This window comes from Micropterus dolomieu, linkage group LG20 (assembly GCF_021292245.1).
Source record: "Micropterus dolomieu isolate WLL.071019.BEF.003 ecotype Adirondacks linkage group LG20, ASM2129224v1, whole genome shotgun sequence".
In the NCBI taxonomy this organism is placed as follows: Eukaryota; Metazoa; Chordata; class Actinopteri; order Centrarchiformes; family Centrarchidae; genus Micropterus; species Micropterus dolomieu.
This window is the reverse complement of record NC_060169.1, coordinates 9430239-9435832: the sequence shown is the minus strand read 5'-3', so window position 1 is coordinate 9435832 and position 5594 is coordinate 9430239. Positions and strand designations below refer to the sequence as shown.

Sequence of the window (5594 nt, the reverse complement as noted above, 5' to 3'; positions counted from 1 at the left end):
TAACGCAACCATCAGCAGTAAAGAAAAAAGTTATTATCTTATTTTGCAAATAATTGAAAATTAATGATAGATATAAGTTGTAACTTTCCGCATTAAAATGAAAAATAAAAAAAACGACTTGACTCACTCTTTTTTTTGTTGAGCTGCGTACTAAAATTATCCCCAATATTTTCAACAAATTTCAAACCCAGAGAAATCTGTAATTTTAAGGTAACAATGTGTTTTGTTTGGCCGCCTGCGTTGTGGTTTACTGCCAGAAGTCATTAATTTGCTCTTTATCCAGATTCATGCCACATTTTTACCATATACTTTTTAGATCTTTAGTTTTTAACTGTATATTTTAACTACATATTTTAACCAGATGACGTGAGTTTATTAATCGGACATCTGGATCTTAAGTTATCAGAGAAATAAGCTGAGCTGATGTTAGCGGCAAGCTCGGCTTTGCTGCCGAATAGTCATAGGAACTTTTGTTTTGGAGAGGAGGAGACCTCTGCAGATAAACTGGCTACTGGTAAAAACCTACACAACGATGAACACTAAAGGAATCCTAAGTGGTAGAAGCTAACTGCAATGAAGGCAGTAGTGGGGAAGTCAACATCTCCCGTGATCCCACAATACTTCACGTCAAGTATTGACGTCAAACTATGTCTTTTGTTATTGTTTTGAAGCGAGGGACACATAGCAGCAGAAAATTACATAGGGTGTGTTTAGTGTTGCCCTGCGTCAAGATTTTACATCACAGGTATAAATCTGAATTGCTCAGACATTAAGACATTCAACTTTTACAGAACACTCATCTTTCCTCTTAAGGAACCACACATTGAGCTTCTGTATCTTGACAAAGAATTCAATAGGTCATCATGACCAACAATGAACAGGTATAAAAAGACTGCCTGACAGCTCCAGGTTAGCACTTGGCACACGTAGGTCTCTTGGCCTGGCAGTATCTCAGGGGTCAAACCTTGTTGCACTGCCAATCAGCCAGTTAGGGAGGCAGCCAGACAGTACTGATGTCCGCTGCCCTGCTATCTGTACCGGCACACACACGCTGCCTTCTTGTGCCCCATCTCCCCCACCTGGGTCCCTGATGCCTGTCCTGTGCACTCAGGTGCACGCACATCAGCATAATGAACTCCAAGGTAGACTTTACCACTTCACTGGCTCCTCACAAGACAAAATGCCAAAACAAATCTTGTCATAATTAGGCATAATCCAGCTCATTACCGTCTGCTTAATTATCCTATTAATAACACTTCCTAGGAGAGCTTGTTTGCGGCTGCAGCAGTGCACACGGGCAAATGTTTGTTCCTAAATGAGCAAACACAGAGAAGACAACAGCATTGTTCAAACATGGGAGCTTTGACAACAGGAAAAAACAGGGCCAGGATTAATAGCGTAGCATGGAGCTTATCTTCCCTCTGAGGCCTTGCTTCTCCACCAGGGCTTTGCAATACAGGTAACAGGCAAGTATAGGTGTTTATGGATACGTATTTTATATGTATATGTTTGTTGGGTGATTTAAGTACAACTAATTTAATTTTAAGTGGAGGCAACAATGATCATCATTTCCTAACTAAATTAAAATTGCATTACCACATAGTTTAAAAGAAATTATAATATTAGTTTATTTTCACAGCACCTAGAAACTCCCTGTAGTACAAAGTATGCAACCTGTACACACCAATTTTCAATTAGTGTTACTGAACCAATAATAATATTTTCTTTGTATGAAGAGCATCTTTTAATCTCATAATGAAGACTGTATGGAAGAGATTTTCAGGCAGAGTAATTTCAGGTCACTGACTTCATGTTTTCTCTGAGGCTCTGAGGCATAACTTAGGCAGTTAGTTTTTCAGCTGCAATGGGTTAATGGCTTTTTTCCAATTATTTCTTTTCAGCTTAGATAAACAAAAGCTTGTGACTGCAAATAAGATGTATAATGATATCATTAAGATGGCATTATGCTCGGTTTGCTCTGTTTCTACACATCTACATGCTTAAATGTTTTTCCCTTTCCTTTTTCCTTTCTTCAGTTCAGCTTACAATTTGATTTGTAAAGTCTTTAAGATTTCTGAGAAACCCGAAGGGTTCTCTAATTTCTGGTCAACTTATCAAAATCTCTGGAGCTTGGAGGCAGGCTCCCGAGATAACCAGCCAGTCAACGCCCATGGTCATGAACACCAGTTGGTAACACTTTACAATACGATACACAAAACTGTGAGTAGTTACTAAAGAACGAATGGGGAACAAATCAGGAACAACCTGATATTTAATGTTATTGTGTCATGTTGTCATGATAAATGTCCTGCCTGGGATTCCAATGTTACATAGCGCAGTAGCTGATGCGGCGGTGCCCCGAGTGGTAATGACAGAGACGCCATTCATCCTATTAGAAGTCAGTGTACCAAAATTATTTTAGAGCTAGTATTTTAAGATAAAATTACTACATATTGTTGTTTTAACTAAATAAATACCATAAATATCATCAGTCCTGCTGGCTTATTTTCATCTTTAATCAAACAAAGTCTTAGCACCTCACTACTATAGGGATTTTAAAACAGTACAGCAGGCGCTCTCTCTCTCTGTTTCCTCTGACTCATCTTTCTCTCTAGCTGAACTCTTTGCAGACTGAGCACAACCTGTATCAACAGGGCAAAGACACACAGCAAGGTGAAAAAGTCTGCCAACTGCTTCAGGTTGGTGCCAGCTGAGGCCACCCAGACCACATCCTCCTTGGCTAGAATTGATGGTGTCTGCTCTAAAAGTCTTCTGTGTCAAGAATGAATACAGGTGGGCTGTCAACATACGCAACCCAGACCTATGCATATAGACTTAAGGGTAAAATATTCTCTCAAACTGTTTATATGTAACACCTTGTCTATGCTACACACACACACAGACACACAACAAGCTTTCTTTATCTCTTTCCTTAACTCCATCCTCAGGCTAACGTTTCCTCCCTTGGTGTGAAATGCTATCCTTTGGCCTCTGGGAGCAGAAGCCTAAGCCCTGGCACTGAACACCATCTTGGCTCTGTGTACACAAACACACTTTTCCCTCATCAATATTTAAATACCCTTTTTATCAGACCTAAACCATGTGCTTACCCAAGTGCATCAACATCATAAAACTGTAAAAGTAAAATAAAGTTAAATGGTTAAAAGCTGAGTTTGCTTTCAATAAATTTAGCGATGTTATGTTTGCCAGTCTGGAAAGCTTTTTATCATTCAAAAGGCATATCCAAAATCTGTAGGAGATCATCTGTAATATTATGTAGCACACTTATGCTTTTGAAGTAAAGTGAATGGGAAAGCATGACAGGATGCTGTGTTGGGGATGCCTGTTTTATCTTTTTCCTCTGATCTGTGGAGAAAGAGAGGGGAAGAGAAAGGGAGAAAGACAGACAAACAGAGAGGAGAAAAGACTTCCAGCGAATAGCAATAAGAGCGAGTGGGTGAAGGGAGTGACAGCAGCACCATATCAAAAGAATAAAGAGAATGAGTTATCAAGGAAAAATGGATCAATGAATTCACTTCATGCAAAAAAAAACAGCAAACAGCAGACATATTGAAATCCTATTATGGGGTGAAAAGTGAATAATTGATGCCGCCTTCTCTTTTTCACACAGATTCAGATTTTTTTCATGCCTGCCATCAGATTGGTTTTATTAATGATTTACATGTGAGTTTGAGAGCTGAGATACAATCAGCTCGTATTGAGAAGCACATGTTCTACAGGTTCTGATGGCTGATTATGTGCATTAAAGGAAAAATGAGACAGATAAAGAGAAATGCTCATTATGGATGAATATTCTGCTGTTTTCTGCTTTGCTCAAACTAGTTTTACAATATAGAGCAATAAAAGAAACCAAAGAGAAAAAAAGAGAAAGAACACTTACACCACACCACACATTGTGCTGTTGCCCTGCTGACTAACACCAGTGGAGCATTTCCGACAGGTGCTGCGTGGTCATCTACGGTTCAGTGGGGAAGTCCTTGGAGACGACACATCTTGGAGGGATGCCAGGTAGCTCAGCCTCAGGTGGACTCTTTCTCCTTGCTCAGGAAAGTATGAGAGCAAGGGGACAAGAGTGCACTGAGACTGGGAATACTGTGCTCCAATTGTCTAGCTAGGTTACTGATAATGATCAGGTTGATGAGAAACTGGAAGATTAAATGTTTTTTTCCCTTAGTCCAGTCTCTGAAAACAACATTTTTGTTTCCATAACAGTCATTTTTTAATTTGTAGTATACTTCAGTGGTTATTCACATAAACACAAATAACACCAAACTTATCCATTATGGCTGCATTCCAGTTACTTGTTCAAGTTATAGAGCCCTTTTATTGTGGGTGCTGGCTCACAGGTACGTAAATGGAACTGGGTCATCATTAATATTAATTACACCTACTGTGACAATTCAACATATCTGCAGTTGCATATTACAGCCATTTCTGAACTAGCCAATGGACTGCTCTCTTCTCTCGAGCTGGGTGACGTTTAACCAGCAATGGTCTAGAGCAGTGGTTCTTAACCTGGGGGGTCGCAAGGATGCTACTATAGACACAAAAATAGAAAACAAATAACTTAAAAATATCTAGACGGACTGTACTTGTGAATGGAATGACTTTGGTTGAACATTGTAAATATTTTGCACTGTTTAATCCAGTAGGTGGCGGTAATGCCAACCGCTATAAAGCGCCAAAGAAGAATAAGGCCCCGATCAGACAGAAAGCGCTTTGCAGGTTCGAAAATGCCTTTTTTTTGGTTGACTTTAGAAAAGAGCAAAGCGCTGCGGTTTTTTACTGTTGCTAGACAACCGCCGAATCAGCTGTCCTGTCAGTCTAATCAAAGATTATAGCGCCAGCGATCTGTAATCTTTGGTTTGCTGCTAAGTAATAACTGTCATATTAGCAGAAACTTGATCACAACTCACATGTCTGTGTCTTTTGTTGTTAAAAACATCTGCCAAACGGGAGTGTGAAAGGTGTACAAACACACAGGAGACAGGGAAAGGGAGATCCGTGTGGGCACATGAGACCCTCAGAGAGAGGAGACACCACTGACAGTACCAGCAGTTGGTCCAGGGGCTTTGTCTTAATGATGGTCGGTTCAAGGATTATTTTAGGATGAGTCGGGGACAGTTTGTTGAAGTCTCCGGACAATCCAAGCAACTGTTGGGTAACATGGGGTAAGATGCCCCCCCATGGTAATTCTAACAAAAAACACATTTTTTTCCCCTCAACATTTTTCAGGCTGCCCCTCGTCTCACAAAACTAAGAATTTCCTCTGTTTCATCAAAATTTCTTTTTATTGCGTTCAATTTATATGTAAATGTATATTTACATTAAGGGGAGCCTTAAGATAAAGTAATCCAACTGTTTAGAGTGAAAGATTTTTTATAGATTTTGGTTAAAGTAGTAAGCATCTTACTCCACTAGCTGGGAAAAAAGCCTTTCTCCTAAAATTTACATTTGATTAAATTCAAATTAATTTCTCAACTGTAGGTATTTATTTTACTTTATATTATGCTACCCTAAGCTTGGCCATCTCCAAAACCTATAAAATAGTATTTTGTGTGTCAGCTAATAGA

The 5594-nt window shown here is 39.3% G+C and overlaps 1 long non-coding RNA gene across 1 annotated transcript; it reads left to right on the top strand.

Moving 5' to 3' along the window:
- Positions 1-1362: 1362 nt before the first annotated feature.
- LOC123959198 lies at positions 1363-3160 on the top strand. Its single transcript, XR_006822251.1, has 3 exons — positions 1363-1459; positions 2655-2793; positions 2949-3160. It is a non-coding gene; the product is annotated as an uncharacterized LOC123959198 (long non-coding RNA).
- Positions 3161-5594: the final 2434 nt, after the last annotated feature.